We start from the raw sequence: 18,511 nt of genomic DNA, 5'->3' as shown, positions 1-18,511 counted from the left end.
GGCAACAAATTCCATTGGTGAATTAACTATGTCATTGTGTGCTGGCTCGACTGATTATGCTCCTGGAATGACAAACATTTTCTTTCTTTTCCCCAAAGATTAAAAAGAACCAAAAAATCTTGAAATGTGAATATACAACTCAGCAAGAACTCTCTTTAAATAGGAAAATATAGGTGAGAAAATAAAGCATTTACACACACATATATCTTTAATTGACTCTAATAATCATTTTATTTTTTGTAAGGAGTGATATCCTTACCAGTGATGTGTTTATAAAAAGATAGAGGGAAGGGATAAGCTCTATGGAGGTGTAGTGAGGTATGGGGGAAGGGGGTGCCTCTGCAGGCCCATGCTGAGGTATCCCTTCCCCCTGAGGGACCAGCCACATACAATAGAGTGTAGAATATTGTTTAAGGGCATGAGGAGGGGAGTTAAGAGGGTCGTAGAGGCAGATAAAGAGGGAGAGAGAGAGAGAGAGAGAAGAGGAGTAGAGAAGAGGCATATGGAAGAGGGGGAGGGGAGGAAATGGGGGTAGAGGGGGAAGGGAAAGCAAGAGCAAGAGATAGCAAGAGAGCAAGGAAGGGGCAAGCAGCCCCTTTTATAGTGAGTTGGCCTACCTGGCTGTTGCCAGGTAACTGTGGGGTAGAGCTTAGACTGAATGCTAACAACCAGTATAGAAGTAAGCACTGTTGATAATGAATTTGTGCATTTTAGCAATGTGAAGTCTTCCTAATTTGTGTTAAGGTAACCCTGCCTCATCTCCCCCACCCCCACTCCCACCCCCAATACTACATCGAAAGAATTCTAAAGACATATGTGCTTGGGCTTGCTAGAGAAACAGGTTCTGTTAAGATCTGGTTATACCAAAGTGCTACTGGAATTTTGGCTGCTAACTCTTACCTCTCTCAATTCAGGATGAACATAGTTATTCTGAGTAAGCCTTGGCTAAGATAATGCTGTCCTCAGTTCCAGCCCAGCAGGAAAGCTCTCAGAAGCTGGTCCAATAGTCTAATGTCTGGAACGGTACTCCTGCTGGATCTGTTAAAGGATTCTCTAAAGCCTTTCTGTCCATGAGTTCATCCTGTAACTGCTCTGGGTACCATGCTAGTTGCCAGTTTGCCTTCTTAGTACCTCACAAGTGGGCAGAGGATCTTCTGAATCATGGCTATGGGCTTCATATTGAAGGGTCTTCCTTTTACTCTCATTCTCTGAGAAGCCCATGAGTCAAGAGGATGGAGTACATATCTAGAGACCCATCCCCTTTCTAAAACACTCTGGAATCCGGGTGTGGTGGTGCTCGCCTGTAATCCCAGCACTTGGGAGGCAGAGGCAGGCAGATTTCTGAGTTCGAGGCCAGCCTGATCTACAGAGTGAGTTCCAGGATAGTCAGGGCTATACAGAGAAACCCTGTCTCGAAAAACAACAACAACAACAAAAACCAAACCAAAACAAACCAAACAAACAAAAACACCACTCTGGAGTTATCTGCCCGTGTGTCCTGAACTTCTAGTCTCTTCCTTAGGGTCAGGTTAGGTAAACACTGCTGCTGCAGAATGGCACATGTCTAGACACAAGGGGGTGGGTGAAGAAACTAAACAAGAAGGCTGAATAAGAGCCAGAGGTTTGGCTAGTTCCATTCTCTGGCGTAGACAGAGAAGGAGCTTTGCTTCTCATCTCATCTTCCAACAAGCCTTTGGCCTCCTACCTTATTTATAAGGTGAATTTGTCAAGGTATGATGATGGTTATATATAATAGTGGACACATACACCATGTATAGGATCTAACTTTTAAATGCATAGGCTTATGATACATGGGCCTCCACTTTATGCTCTTGCCCTGACTCCATAAAGTTTAGAGACAGGCCTGGCTAGAAGTATTCTAAATCATCTAAATCATTGTGAAAAGGAATGAGTTGGCATTTTCTTATAATTTTAACTATAGCTAATTATAGGTAGTAGGTCAATTTCATTACCTCTGAATATATGTACAATACTATTTCCAAATCTAAATAACCAAGAGCTAGATTCTGTACTAAAGTGCACTGACTTACTCTATACCTAACATAGTTTTTGGCATACAGTAGGTTGTTTTATTTATTTATTGCTGTGAGGAGAGATCTAACCCTGGGCCTGTACATACTAGGTAAGCTATCAATGAGCAATACCCTCAGCTCCATAGGAGTTGCTTTAAAGAATGATTATAAAATGAATAAAAGAGTCTCTGCAGCATTTTGTAAACTGACTCTCATTATTTGCCATGTGTTCAGCAGCTAATAAGGCTGTAGAAAATTGTTTGTGACTTTATCTGAGGCTGCTTTGGGGATCTTGGCTCCTAGAGAAACCAAGGAACAAATGAGGAAATAGGAGCTTGCTTGGTCTTGGGGGCTAGTAGTTACCCATGACTCCCTATCTTTTCATCTCCTGATATTCTAGAATTATCTATTAACAGGTGTACAAAGTCTGAATTAGAATCAGTTTCCATCCATGATGTAATGATCTATCCAAGTGCAAGAGTAGGCTATATTTGTTTATATTGGATTTTTAAATGTCAGTTTTTAAAAGCAAATTAAGATTTATTTATTTTATGAAAATGAGTATTTTGCCTGCACATATAATATCTTTGAAGTAATAATGACTATGAACTTTGCAAGTAACAATAATGGAACAGACACAAAGCATGAATCTGAGAAACTCAGAAGACACCATCAATACCCAAACCAGACCAGGAAACACCTGCAGGAATATCCCATTCCAATGCTGAAAATCCGAGTTTGTCTGGTTGGTTGGTTTTGTCTTGAGATGGCATTTCAGGTAGCCCAGGTTATCCTTGAGCTTCCTTACATATAGACTTCTAGCCTCAGCCTCCTTATGAGTTGGTCAGCTCCACCATGCCTGGCCAGAATAAAAATTTTGAGGACAGATTGAAAAACTTTAGTTGCAGAAGAACAACTACTGGAATTATAGTCTAAGTACAGTGTAGTTGTCTTCAGACACCCCAGAAGAGGGCATCAGATCTCATTACAGATGGTTGTGAGCCACCATGTGGTTGCTGGGATTTGAACTCAGGACCTTCAGAAGAGCAGTTAGTGCTCTTAACCGTTGAGCCATCTCTCCAGCCCTAGAAAATTATTCTTTTCACTGCTTAGAATGGTGCATAAAAAAAGGTAAGCTTACCTTTGTTTTCCTTCTCTTCTTTCTTTCTATTCTTTCTTTTTGTTGTGTTGAGACAGGGTTTCTCTGTGTAATCCTGGCTGTCCTGGAACTCACTCTGTTTACCAGGCTGGCCTTGAACTCAGAAATCTGCCTGCCTCTGCCTTCTGAGCACTGCGACTAAAGGTGTGTGCCACCATCTTCGAATGTTTCTTTCTTTTTTTAAGTCTCTTTCTCTTTTTTCCATTTGTTGAAATAGATTTTTCCTCACATAATATGTCCTGATGATGGTTTTCCCTATCTCTATTCCTCCCAGTTTTTCACCACCTCCCCTCCTATTCAGATCTACCCCCTTTATGTCCCTCATTAAAAAACAAACAGGCTTCTGAAGGTTAATAATAAAATAAAACACAATAAAACAAAACAAAAAAAAAGCTAAGACATTGGAATAGGACAAAAAAAGCAGAAGGAAAAGAGTCCAAGAAAAGGCACAAGAAACAGATAAGACTCAGAGACCTGGTCATTTGCCCAATCAGGAACTCTAGAAAAACACTAAACTGGAGGCCATAATAGCATATGGGAAGGTTAGTTAGGATAAAAAAAAGAGAGGAAAATATAAAATTAAATTTTTGTTAAAATAAAGAATAAGATAAAATTAAAAAGGAAAAGGAAGCGCTCAGATATGACATTATGAGATAAGGAACCTCCAAAGATGCCACTGAGTTTATCCTCTGTAGGTTATCTCTTGTTGGGCATTTAGCCCACCCTTAAAGAGTAGCTTGTGTTCAAATTTTCATTTGGAAGTGCAATTGGAGATCACTTCTGTGTTAAGGATGGGGACATGTGCCCACTTTTCCTTTCAGCTCTGTAGCCCATCCGGTATGGACCAGTGCAGCTCATATGTGAGGATCATATAGTTTTAGGAGGCTTTGTTTTCTCTGTGTCCTCATTCTCCTTGCTTCTTACATTTTTCCCACCTTCTTGTCTCCAGGGTTCTCTGAGACCTGAGCAGAGGAATTTGTTGGAGATATCCCATAGAGGGCTGAGTGTCCCAAGGTCTCTCGCTCTTTGCATAATGTCTGCCTTTGGGTCTTTGTATCTGTTCTCATCTGCTGCAGAAGGAAACCTCTCTCAAGATGGCTGAGCAAGGCACTCATCTGTGCATATAACAGAATGTCACCAGGAGTCATTTTAATGCTGCATTTCTTTTTTTAGAAAAGTGGTATCTGATTTCACTGTAGGACCCTGGACTATCTAGTCTCAGGTTCTTAGTCACCCCAGCAGTGTCAGGAATGGGTTCCATTTAAGTCACATAAGATTTTTTTTCTTGCCACCGTTGACTTAGCATATCTCACAGGCAGGACACCATTGTAGATCAAAAGGTTTGTGGCTGGGTTGTTGTTTTTGTTGTTCCTTTGGTCGTAGGCAGAATACCTTTCTGTGCCAAAGATGCTAACAAGTAGAGAGGGCTCTATGCTGGCATCAGCTTGACTTCCTTGTGTTGTCTTCAGCAATGCTGTCTTGCTGCCAGTTTGTGGAAAGTAACATATGCCATCCCAGTCCCCCCTATCCATTAATAAATACCTATTCTATTTCCCTTTCCTAGTGAGAGTTATCTGTTCCCTACCCTACTCCCTTACTCTACAGCTAACCTCTGTAGTTCTAAAAATTATAGCTTGTTTTCATTGACTTAACATCTAAAATCCACATACAAGCAAATACATATCATGTTTGTCTTTCTGAGTCTGAGTTCCCTCACTCAGGATGATTTTTTTTTCTAGTTCCATTCATTCACCTTCAAATTTCATGATGTTGTCTTTAACAGCTGAGTAGTATTCCATTTGTGTAAATGTAGCACAATTTTGTTATTCATTCTTCTGTTGAGGGACTTCTAGGTTGTTTGCAATTCCTGGCTATTATAAATGGAGCATCAGTGAACATGAAAGTCCTGAGTACAATGTTGAGAAACAAATGTACCAGCAGTAGTTATATGGTAGTGTTTTGTTAGATCACTGCCTCTCTCAAACTTTGTGCTAGGCTGTGCACAGTGAACTGACCCATTTTAAAAATTTTAGCAGGTGTTTGCTTTCCATGAATTTGTAAGCCTTCTGTTGTTTCTGTTGTTGGTGGCGCCCAGCATTAATCTGTGGTGGTCTGATAGGATGCAGGGAGCTATTTCAGTTTTCTTGTATCTGTCAAGACTTCCTTTGTGTCTGAGTATGTGGTCAATTTTGGAGAAAGTTCCATGACATGCATCAAAGAAGGTGCATTCCTTTGATTGGGTGAAATGTTCTATAAATATCTGTTAGGTCCATTTGGTTTGTAACATCAGTTAGCGCCAGCATTTCATAGTTCACTTTTTGTCTTGGTGACCTGTCTATTGACATTGAGGTATTAAAGTCTCCTACTACAACTGTCTGAGGGTCAATCAATATGTGATTAAATTTTAGTAGTGTTTCATTTACAGACTTGGGTGTCCTTGTGTTTGCTGTGTAGATGTTAAAAAACTGCAATGTCTTCTTGGTGGATTTTTCCTTTAGTGCGTATGTAGTGTCCTTTTATCTTTTCTAATTAGTTTTGGTTTGAAGTCTATTTTGTCAGTTTATAAATTGTCTATACCAGCTTGCTTCTTAGGTCCATTTGCTTGGGATATATTTTTCATCCTTTTACCCTGAGTTGATGTCTATCCTTGATGTTAAGGTATGTATGTGTCTTGGGTGTAGAAGAAGGATTTACAGATCCAATCATTTTTAGTCTGCTTTCTTTTTATTGGGGAATTGTGATCTTTGTTATTGAGAGTTATCAGTGAGCACTGTTTTGTTATTCCTGTTACTTTGTTGTGATATCTTGGGCTTTCTCTCCTGTTTTGATTTGCTGGTCTGAGATTATTTATTCTTTGTGTCTTCTTAAGTGTGGTTAACCTTTTTCAGGTTAGAAATTTCTTCTTCTTCTTCTTCTTCTTCTTCTTCTTCTTCTTCTTCTTCTTCTTCTTCTTCTTCTTCTTCTTCTTCTTCTTTTTTTCTGAGACTGGGTTTCTCTGTATAGCCCTGTCTGTCCTGGAACGCACTCTGTAGACCAGGCTGGCCTCAAACTCAGAAATCCACCTGCCTGTGCCTCCCAAGTGCTGGGATCAAAGGCATGTGCCACCACTGCCTAGCTGGGTTTTCTTTATTGATTCTATTTCCACTTTCTGACCTTGAACTATTTTATTCATTCCTTCATTTGGTTGTGTTTTCATAGATTTCTTTAAGGGATTTTTTTTTCATCTCTTCTATCATATTCATAGAGGCTATTTTCAGATCTTTGTCCCGTGCTTCAGCTATGTTCCAGTTCTCAGGGCCTTCTGTGGTAGAGTTGCTGGGTTCTCTTGGAGACATATTATTGTATTGTTATGCTGGTGTCTTGGCATCTGAATCTGGGAAGATTGTAGTTCTAGGTGCTGATATTTGATCTTGCCTTTGTTGGGTGAGTGTTTTGTTCCTTGGTTTATGTTTCCCTCTCTGTTTCTTAGGAGAGTATGGTAACTGTGTGTTGCCTGGTAGGAAATTCTTCTGGGATCCTGATAGGTGTTGTCACTTGGGGCTCCAGGTAAAATGTGTCTCTAGGTATTGAGAGCTGACACTTAGGAATGGGGATGGGCTAGAAGGGGGGACTCAGGGGATCAACAGGAGGAAGAAATATAGGAGGTGCCACCAGAATCTGGTTAGTCCCCTGGCAATAGGGGAAGAGAGTGAGAAGAGGTGGTCTACTGTAGAGTTGGGGGCTGCGATAATTTGATGTGTTGTCAGGCAAGGAAGCTGGGAGGGGAAGATCTGTGTGATCCACGGGAAATGGGGGCAGAGGGGGATGGGAGGCTGCTGTAGGTGGTCTGCTGCAGAGGGGCTGGGGATAAGATTAGGGAAATGGATTTGGAAGAGCCAAAAGGAGGGGTGAAGATCTGCGGTTAGCTTAATTGCCTCCCTGCCAGTCTCACCTTTGTTTTCCTTCTTGTTATTGTGGATATTTAATAATTTGTGTGTGTGTGTGTGTGTGTGTGTGTGTGTGTGTGTGTTGTGTGTGTGTGTTTAAAGCTTAGTTGTCTGAATTTTTTATTTTGAGTTTATAATCTTTTGTGTAACTTTGAAATAATGATATAACAAAAGTGTTATGTCAACTATCAAAATTTTTCATTATTTTTAATACTCTTTAAATCCTGTCCATCTATTTCATATCAAAATGAGACCCTTAGTGATTTTTTAAAATTTTCATCATTTTAGATAATTACCATATTTAAATGATTATTCTCTTGTAGGAAATTAAATGCTGCTTACAATGCTTTCTTGTTTTTTTTTCTTTTATATATGGCATTCAAATAACTTCTTTTGTGTGTGTGTGTGTGTTTTCAAGACAGGGTTTCTCTGTATAGCCCTGGGACTCACTTTGTAGACCAGGCTGGCCTCCAACTCAGAAATCCACCTGCCTCTGCCTCCCAAGTGCTGGGATTAAAGGCTTGTGCCACCACTGCCCTCAAATAACTTCTTATTATATGCATGGTCTTCAAAAAATACATCTGCAAAAGCACAAAAAAAAAAGCAATAAAGACTCTTTCAGACAAATAACAACATAAAGAAATTCATCACCAGCATACTCCTATAAGAAATGTTAACAGAATTTGAACAGAGGGAAAATAGGGTAATTCAGAAATTTGGATGTGCATGAAAAAAAAAAAGCATCAGATAAGAAACAAATTAAGGTAAAATACATTTTTCTTCTTTTTTTATCACCCTTTGTTGACCTAAAACAATCATTTAAAGCAACATAGTGACTACTTACTGACTGGTTATAGCATAAGGATAAGTGAAATGAATGGCAACAATGTACCGAGGCAAAGGAATGAGGAGATGGGAACACTGGCTTAAAGGTACCTGGCATTTGGCCTGATGAATGGCTTATCAGCTAAAGGTGCTTGCTGCTGAGTCTGGTGACCTTTATTCCCTGGGATCTACATGGGGAAAGAAGAGAAACCATTTTCTGAATTGTTCTCTGACCTCCATATACATGGCATGGTATGTTCAGCACACATATGTGCACGTGTACAGACACAATAAATAAATAAATAAATAAATAAATCATATCTCAAATATTTTTATTAATTATTTGCAAATCTCATACAACTTTTATTATATTTTGATCACATTCACTCTCTCCTCCCATCTTTAATGCCTTCCATATCCATCCCATTTCTTAAACTTCCCAAAATAATGTAATAAAATGATGATAAATATTCTATTAACTTTTTTACTTTTTTTTTTTGGTTTTTCAAGACAGGGTTTTTCTGTATAGCCCTGGCTGTCCTGGAACTCACTTTGTAGACCAGGCTGACCATGGACTCAGAAATCCACCTGCCTCTGCCTCCCGAGTGCTGGGATTAAAGGCGTGCACCACCACGCCCGGCTAACTTTTTGAGAATTTTATACAATGTATTTTAATCATACTCATCCCTAACTTCTCCCCTTAACTTATCCCATATCTACCATTATCTCCCTATCCCCTCAACTTTGTATCCCCATTTTGTATTTAATAACTCATCAAGTCCAACTTGTGCCACCCATATATTTCTGGGTGTGGGGGCCATCCTTTGGAATGTTGTTGGCTATACCCTTAAAGAAAATGGACTCTCTCTGCCTCGGAAGCCATCAACTGAGCACAGTTCCTCAGTTAGGGGTGGGAGTGGTAGTAAAAGTCTTCACCCCTCAAGGAAGCATCTCTTTAAAATGGATGGAGACTACTACAGAAAACCACAACCAATCAAAATAAATAACTGGGGGGGGGGGGGGGCTGTGCTCTTCCAGAGGTCCTGAGTTCAATTCCCAGCCACCACATGGTGGCTCACAACCATCTGTAATGGGATCCGATGCCTTCTTCTGGTGCGTCTGAAGACAAGTACAGTGTACTCATATACATAAAACAAATAAATGCTTTCTAAAAAAAAAGTTTAAAAAAAAAAGATCTGTAGAGCCCAGTACCAATGGATATATCTGAAAAGAAAAGAAATTAAAAAGAAAAGTTGCATGCATTTCAGTATAATTTGGAAGTGAACTTATATTAATTAATTAGTTTGTTTGCTCATTTGTGTGGTTATTTATTTATTTACTCTATTTTTTTTGAGACAGGGTTTCTTTGGGCAGTGCTGGCTGTCCTTGAACTAGCTCTGTAGACCAGGCTGGCCTCAAACTCAACAGCCATCTGCCCCACTTGCCTCCTGAGTGATGGAATTAAAGATTTCCCAAGTGCTAGAAGTCGAGGCATGTGCCATCACTGCCTGGCAAGTTATATTACTTTAAAATGTATAGTTGTAAGCCTCAAGGAAATCACTAAAAGTAAAAAGATATATATATATATATAAAATCCTATACCAAAAGAGGAAATAAAAAAGAACCACGTGAACCACCCCATTAAAGCAGAAAATGAAACAATATATACAGGGAGGAGCAAAGGGTTTTGAGCCATTATAAGTGCATGCAAAAATGCCCAGTATCAGTAGTCACCAGAAAAGTAGTCACCATGTTAAGATTCACAATGGGATATTAATATGCACTACTAGGAAGGAATTTGAAATAGAATCTGACAGTACTACTGAAGATGCATAATGCCTGGATCTCTAACATTGCCTCAGCCACCTTAAAATTAGTAGTTTATTTTAAAGATAAACATGTATTTACCAGCAACCCCATGCTTTAAGTCTTTATTCAAGGGAAATGGAACATGTTTCTATAAATGCTGGTACACATAATTATAAAAATAGAGCACAAACAGGTTAGTATTTATCCACAGCTAAGGTCAAGACACTAGCGTTGGGAGATACTGGTAAAGTGTCCACACATCTGTGTCTACATACAGCTTGGCTCATTAGTTGTAAAAAGTAGGTGGACTCTTTCTGCACTGTTTCTTACAACTGCGTGTGAATTTACAATCATCTCAAATGAAGAAGTTTAATTAAGACTTTAAGGAAATGTACAATCTGCAAAATTCAAGTGAGTAATGAGAGGATACATTAAGTATTGAGAGGAATTTGCCCACTGAATGAAAACGGTACAGAAATCCTGAGTATAGTTGTCAGTAAGTGCAGCTGAACATTGATTATTTATAGCAGCTGAGGACAATGAGATTAAAGTTCAACCAAGAGGTAATGTTTCCTGAGGATCTAAGATAACTTATATACGATCAGAAGAACATCAAGTTTATATGCATCTATTGAACTTTTCAGCAGATTTGCTTTCAAAGTTATGTTTGCCATCTGTCCCCCTGCATCTTTTCAGCACCTTTTGTTTTTTTATTTCCTAGATGATCTTTTAAAGCAAATGGTTATCAAAACAAAACAAAACACCTCTTGACTGTTCCATGACAGTTTGGGCAAGTTTAGGGGAAGTAAACCATAAACTGTCTCTGCTGCTGAAAGCACAAGGGTAACATGAGGAAGTACCAAGGAGGAACATTGAAAATGTTAAATTAAATTAAAATGCATTGAAAATCATTTTCCATTCCCAACTCTGTTTTGTTGTTTGTTTTTTTTTTTCCTTTTTTTTTTTCTTTTTGAGACAGGGTTTCTCAGTGTAGCCCTGGCTGTCCTGGAACTCACTTTGTATACCAGGCTGGCCTCAAACTCAGAAATCCACCTGCCTCTGCCTCCCAAGCACTGGGATTAAAGGTGTGCACCACCACTGCCGGGCTCCATTCTCAACTCTTAGACTACAGAGATCCTTGCTGACTCAATTATTTTGACGATAGATGCTTTAATAACGGGAGTAAGATCTGTTGTAATATTTCTAGTAAAGTTACTGCTGACCTTGCATAAAATCTTTCCACAAACCCAGTTATTATTCAGTTTACAGGAAGCCACAGGATTGGATAGCATGAGATATAAATAAAAGATAAGCACTTCCTTAAGGTAGGAGGAGATGGGCCACTTGTGCCTTGTAGCTGAATGTTTCCCATTGAAATTTAGCAGTGGTTTATTAAGGCTACTTGTTCCCAGCTTTGGCAGCACATTAGAGTCTCAAAAGGTCTGGCATTTGGAAGAACCACTCAGATGATTCAAAATTGCAGCTTTATAGAATAAAGCCAGATGTAATTTCTGAAACCTTCATGCTGCTTTCCTCTTCTTCTTCTTTATATTTATTTTATTTTTTATTTTTTTGGTTTTCCAAGACAGGGTTTCTCTGTGTAGCCCTGGCTGTCCCAGAACTCACTCTGTAGACCAGGCTGACCTCAAACTCAGAAATCCGCCTGCCTCTGCCTCCCAAGTTCTTGGATTAAAGAAAGGCATGTGCCACCACTACCCAGCTATTGCTTTCCTCTTCTTAAATTCAGGCTGACCATCTTTGTAAACCTTGTTTAAATTTTACATTAGTTTAAAAATTGCATTTACTAACTGGGTGAGGTGGCACACGCCTTTAATCCCAGCACTCGGGAAGCAGAGGCAAGCGGATTTCTGAGTTCAAGGCCAGCCTGGTCTACAGAATGAGTTCCAGGATAGCCAGGGCTGCACAGAGAAACCCTGTCTGGAAAAACAAACAAAAAAAATTGCATTTACTTATTTCCTTAGTGTGTGTATAGTGTAGTGTATATGTGTGTCCCATAGTATATATATATGGTGGTCAAAGAACAATGTGTGAGAGTCAGTTCTTTATTTCTGCTATGTGGGTTCTGGGGATGAAACTCAGGTTCTCAGGCTAGCAGCTGCATCCTTATCTGCTGAGCCATCTTATTACTCTATCTGGAAACTTTAATACTAGATGAGTACTAGTTTTCCATCTATGAGTGGTAGTTTTCCTTGATGAGTTGGAAGGTTTTGAAACATTAGTACTCTATTTGGGAGAGGTTTTATTCAAAGTGACATTGCATATACACACAATGATCCAAGGTCCTGTTGTCACAGATTTTTTTGACCAGCCAATAATTCATTTTGGTTCACTTATAGGCATGGAGTAAATATAGTTCTGTAAGAGAGCAGGGTAATATTATGCATTACTGACTTTGAGGAAAGGATACAAATGCATTGGCTAAATGGCTAAAATTGAATGTATAAAAGTGTTTTTCAGAGACATTTAATTTTTGTTCTATATTCCTGGTTACATTAATGCTATTTAGTTAAGATGTATATGCTAGGGCTGGAGAGATGGCTCAGAGGGGTTAAGAGCACTGACTGCTCTAGAAGGTCGTGAGTTCAAATCCCAGTAACCACATGATGCCTCACAACCCTCTGTAATGAAATCTGATGCCCTCCTCTGGGGTGTCTGAAGACAGCTGCAGTGTACTTACATATAATAATTAAAAAAAAAGATGTATATGCTGAAGGTGTAGGTGATCCTGCCACTTGGGAAGCAGAGGAAGGTTGATCAGGCGTTCAAGACCAATCTGGGCTACAGAACAAAAAACAAAACTAAAAGAAGAGAAAAAATAAAATCTTTTCACAAAGATATGTACATGCAAATATGTTTTGATTCTCTGTCCAGAAGTTCTTAGGGCTGTAGGGATTAGGATTGAAGTCATCCAAGGAGATAGTGTCTAGACTTTTTTCTTTTTCTTTTCCTTTTCCTTTTTTCTTTCTTTCTTTCTTTCTTTCTTTCTTTCTTTCTTTCTTTCCTTCTTTCTTTCTTTCTCTCCTTCTTTCTTTCTCTTTCCTTTTTTCTTTTCTTTTTTTTTTTTAAAGATTTACCTATTATTATATGTAAGTACACTGTCTTCAGACACTCCAGAAGAGGGCATCAGATCTCACTCACCACAGATGGCTGTGAGCCACCATGTGGTTGCTGAGATTTGAACTCAGGACCTTCAGAAGAACAGTCATTGCTCTTAACCACGGAACCATCTCTCCAGCACCAAGTCTCTAGATTAAATGTTTTAATTAACTCTTATAAGCTGTAAAACATAGTACCATAGCTACTTGATCAGTACACATTTAAGTTAGTATCCATTTTTCTGGGTTTAGCTAATAGCTCAAGTGCTACTAACAATATGATATAAAATGGATTATAATGGATTATAAAATGGAACAATTAATGTCTAATTCTAAAATCTCTTCTCCTTTCAACTCAATAGAGCTAGAAAGCCAGATCTTATATAATTATGTTGTCTGCAAGGATTGAATGGGGGAAAGATGCCCGAATTCAGGGACTGCCAAACCTCAGAGAAATTCTCTGTTTGGTGAGGGTGTGTCTCTGGGACTATGGTCTGGGAGTGCCAAGTGCTAGCCTTTTGTAGGGGAGGATTTCTGAATCTCCGCAGAAGATTTTTCCTCCTTAGTGTTGTAGCCATTGGCTGGATTCTCTTTGCACGCCCAAGGATATTCTCTTGGGGACAGTCCTATTTTACTCAAGCTCATAAAAGACAGGTTTTAACTAGAATAATCACCTATTAGTTGACTGTGGGGATTATCAATTACAAATTGAAGAATGCTTCCTTTCATCCTCTGTCCAGTATACTTCTGTCTTTTATGTAACTGTCTGAAATATTAACAAGGAGATTTCTTAGTTCATGTGAAGTAACCATAAAGCAAAACAATCATAATAGCGTTTTGTAGGGATATTAGAACTAGCAACAGAAACTGATTTTCAATGTAAAAAAGAAAGACGGAAGGAGGGAAGGTATACATGCTAGAATGACAAGGAAGAGAAGAGAAAGAAGGTTCAGAGAGAATATCAAGTAGCTTACAGACTGTATAGGCCAGCCAGTGTAGGCAGGGACAAAGGAAGAATATGAAGATGGCACTTGGGAGGCAGAGGCAGGCAGATTTCTGAGTTCAAGGCCAGCCTGGTCTACAAAGTGAGTTCCAGGACAGCTAGGGCTATACAGAGAAACCCTGTATCGAAAAACAAACAAACAAACAAACGAATCTGAAGATGAAATCTTCCATAAGCTCATATCTTTGATCTTTCTGGTAAAGGGCATCTTGGCTATTTCTGCCTTTGGCCTGAACACTGGCATTTACAACGGTTCTATATACATTACTGATCAACACTGTGTCTGTGCATATGTGTGTATGTGTGCACCTGCATGCGCACCCACACAATTGCATGCCACTAGTTCCGAAATCAAAATCCCTTGTGGAAAGGACAATGGGACATGTTCATGCTGTAATGAGCAGCATTGCTGGGACAGAAACATTATCAGTTTGTAGACTTACGGTTTATCTTCGGCAAAATCCAGAATATGAGAAGTGACCCACATAAAGCAAGAGGTATTTAGATTCTAGGCAGCCAGAATAATAGCATATATTCACTGGGAATTATTTAGGGAGTACTTTGTGTTAAAGCTAGGGAAGCCCTGATGCATGTTTATCTCTTTTCCTTGTTAGATTCTGTCTTAGTTAAGGTTTTACTGCTGTGAGCAGACAGCATGACCAAGGTAACCCATTATAAGGACAACATTTCATTGGGGCTGGCTTATAGGTTCAGAGGTTCAGTCCATTATCACCAAGGCAGGAACATGGCAGCATCCAGGCAGGCATGGTGCAGGAGGAGCTGAGAGTTCTACGTCTTAATCTGAAGGCTGCTAGCAGAATACTGACTTCCAGGCAGCTAGGATGGGGGTCTTAAAGCCCACATCCACAGTGACACATCTACTCCATAGGGTCACACCTCCTAATAGTGCCACTCCCTTGGCCAAGCATATACAAACCATCACATTCCACTCCCTGGCCCCCATAGGTTTGATCAAACACATGAGTCTATGAGGGCCATACCTAAATATAGCATAATGCAAAATATACTTAGTCCAACTTTCAAAGCTCCCATAGTCTATAGCAGGCTCAACAATGTTAAAAGTCCAAAGTTCAAAGCCTCTTCTGAGATTTATCAATCAGTTAACTGTAATTCCCAAAGCAAGACAGAAAACCAGCTGGGCAAACTCCAAACTCTGCATCTCCATGCCTGATGTCAAAGCAGTCTTCAGATCTCCAACTCCTTTTTCATCTTTTTTTCCAAGCCTAACTGTAAGCAACTTTATTAAAGATACTTTTCATAATCAATCATGATGTTTCAGGCAGGACATGGGCAGACAATCAACAATATACAAGAACTTTCAAATTCCCTTCTTGTATAGACTACCAAAATCAGAAAGCCACTATAAAGCCCAATGAAGTCTTCATTCAATGCTTTGAAAAGGGGGAAGTAGCTTAGAGTGAGGGTGGGCATCTCACATTAAGGATGTTGTTTAGCACCTTTTCACAAGCTGACCCTGACTTTCAGGAAATGAAGATGGCAGAAGTATCAATCTAAGATCTACAATCTTTTATAAAAAGAATCAGCTCTCTTCTGAAAACACTCGATGAAGTCCATATTGCCCGATAGACTGGAAAACCAATTTTGGTTCCAACAGGTCTCTGGTTTTAAGGGAATTAAGTCTGTTGATAGTACAGTGGGAAGAGGATATAAAAATGAATTTAGAGTTTTCCCCCACCATAAGACATTTCGTGCCTTGGTGGCTACATATTTCAACACCAGAATATCTCTACTGGGAGCCAACAGGAGCCTTTCAAAATTATCAGGGAAAGAGGCTTTCTGTCCTCAATCCAGCTTGGGAGATATTTTGTTAGTGACATATGATCCTCCCCCTGCCCCCAGTAATGAAGTGTTCTGTGTGCTAACAATATAGCTTAAAAAAAGTAAAATAAAATTTCTGCATTTTTATAAGTCTTGATAAAAATAGTATTTCAAATTGTACAGTCACCAGAAGTAGAGAGTTATAAAAAATGTACACATGTCACTTGGCATCTCCAGCACCTTCAACTTTCTGTGCCCGGTCTGTTTTGGCATCTCCATTTTCTGCAGGATTATTTGCATCCTCACTGGCATTGGCTTTCCCCTTCTTCCCCTTGGGTACCTTCTCTCCCTTCTTAGCAGGGGCCTTTTTAGGCTTGGGCTCTGGCCTTGGAGGAGCATGTTTAGAAGACAGCCTTGCAGCTCTCTGTGGCTCGTCCTTCACCTGGGTTTTGTCTCCTTTAGCATCCCCTTCAGCTTTTCTTTTGGGCATGGTGGCGGCAGGGGACGTCGGCGCTGAACAAGGTTGTACAGTGGCATGCTGGTCATCCTTGCTGCTTCTTCACACTGTTCCTTTTACATCTTTGTTGACTGCAGCAAACTTCTTTCTCCTGGGTTGGTTCCACTCCCTGACAGTAGCTTTCCTCAGCAGGTAGCCCATGGCTCTGGTATCTCAAACATCTTTGGGTCTCCAAGGCAACTTCAGTGTTTCTTGTTTCAATGTCTGGGACCCACACATGCTCTTCTGGGCTCCTCTAGAGGGCTGGTGTCACTTATCCAGTTCTTTCCTCTGTAGCACTCTAAGCTCAGGTTGATCCACTCCACTGTTGCTATTGTTCTTGGTGATCATCCCATGGTACTGGCATCTCCAGTACCATGGACGCTGCTATCTTCCACTGCAACTAGGCTTCACCAACAGCCTCTCATAGGCTCTCTTCATAGTGCCAAGCCTCAGATCCTTTGCATGATCCCTTTAGCCCTGGGTTGTCAAATGCAACTGAGGCTACACCTTCCCCAATAACCTTCCATGGCCTCTCACAGTGCCAAGCTTCAGCTGCTCTTCATGACCAGTCAGCCTTTCAAAACCAGTACCACTTGGGTGATTCTTACACATCACCAAGTGCAGCTGCAGCACGAGGTACAACCTTGGCTATCTCTAGAACACAGTGTCTTTGTGCTCTCAGAAAATACCTCCCAGAAGATTTTACCTTAGTGATGCTGGTCTCTCTCTCTCTCTCTCTTTTTTTTTTTTTTTTTTTTTTTTTGAGACAGGGTTTCTCTGTATAGTCCTGGCTGTCCTGGAACTCACTCTGTAGACCAGCCTGGCCTTGAACTCAGAAATCCACCTGCCTCTGCCTCCTGAGTGCTGAGATTAAAGGCTTGCACCACCACGCCCAACGCTGGTCTCTTCTTAAGCACTACTAATTTCCTAGCTCCAGCTAACCAGCATCAATTGTCCCAGTAGTCTCCTCCTTTTTCCTACAAAGCCAGAGAGAGGCACATGGCCAAAGCTGCCTAGTTCTGCTGCTTGCAGGAGCTGGAACATGGCCCTCTTGTTCTATTACATTATCACTAGCTTCCTCTTTTCCAACTCCTTCACTGACTAAACTTGGCTGTCTTGGATCTTGCTCTGTAGATTAACCTTGAATTTAGAAATCTGAGTGCCTATCTCCTAGGATAAAAGGTGTGTACCACCATGCCTGGATCTAAATTTAGCTGGGTAGGCTCTTGCTTCAAAGTCTCACTCTTTTAATCTGCTATCTCCTAGAACAAAGGCTTCAGCTCCATTTCACTTCCTGGTGCCCCTTTAATACTCAAAACATATGTTTTGTATTTTTCCTTTCTCAGCTTGCTATGCTTGTTTAAAATGCTCTAAATGAGATTGACCCGAGAACAAAGTCTATGATGAGTGTTTCTGAGACTTCCTTTGTAAATGCAATTAATCTGAGTCTCTTCACTGTAGCCTCAGGCAGATTTTTCAGATAAGAGCCACATTCTTCACCAAAATACCATAAAACAGTCTGTAGGTCCAAATTGAAAAATCTCTACCAAAATGTCTTGGGCCAGGTTTGCACAATTCAAATCACTCTCAGTAACAAAGTCTTCCATATCCCTACTAGGAAAGCCCACCCATTAAGCACCCTTTCAAGCATTCTACTGCTTTCCAAATCCAAACTCCTCAAATCCACATTCTTCCAAACAAAGCAATACCTCACTCCCTGGTACCAACTTCTTTCTCAGTTAGGGTTTTATTCTGCAAACAGACACCATGACCATGGCAACTCTTATAAGGACAACATTTCAATGGGGCTGGCTTACAGGTTCAGAGGTTCAGTTCATTATCACCAAGTGGGGAACATGGCAGCATCCAGGCAGGCATGGTGCAAGAGGAGTTGAGAGTTCTACATCTTCATCTGAAGGCTGCTAGCACAATACTCACTTCTAGGTACCTAGGATGAGGGTATTAAAGCCCACACTCACAGTGACACAGGGCCACACCTCCTAATAATGCCACTCCCTAGGCCGAGCATATACAAACCATCACCTATTCTTGGTTTAACCTGTTTGGTCCCGATTTTGGTAGTGTCATCAATTCTTATTTTAGAGGTGACATGGATTTCACTTTGAGCTAATTTGGCTCTATTGGGTGTTGACTGCACTTTGTCCAGGAGCAGGAGGACAGGCCTATCAATAGTTCAATGTCATGCATTTTTTTTTTTAGGTGGGAAGACGAGAGGGCTCTTACATTTTACGAAGAAGATGAAATAGTGAACTTCGGCATGGTCAGTTAAGAGAGTTGTATGTTTCTTCTGTCACCTGGACTCTTTGTGGTCAGTTAAAAA

The 18,511-nt window shown here is 40.2% G+C and overlaps 1 pseudogene; it reads right to left on the bottom strand.

Annotated features, from left to right (window-relative positions):
- Gm6985 (predicted pseudogene 6985) lies at positions 15,108-16,241 on the bottom strand (annotated as a pseudogene).

Source organism: Mus musculus, chromosome X (genome assembly GCF_000001635.26).
Source record: "Mus musculus strain C57BL/6J chromosome X, GRCm38.p6 C57BL/6J".
NCBI classification, from domain to species: Eukaryota; Metazoa; Chordata; class Mammalia; order Rodentia; family Muridae; genus Mus; species Mus musculus.
This window is presented reverse-complemented; position numbering and strand designations above follow the sequence as displayed.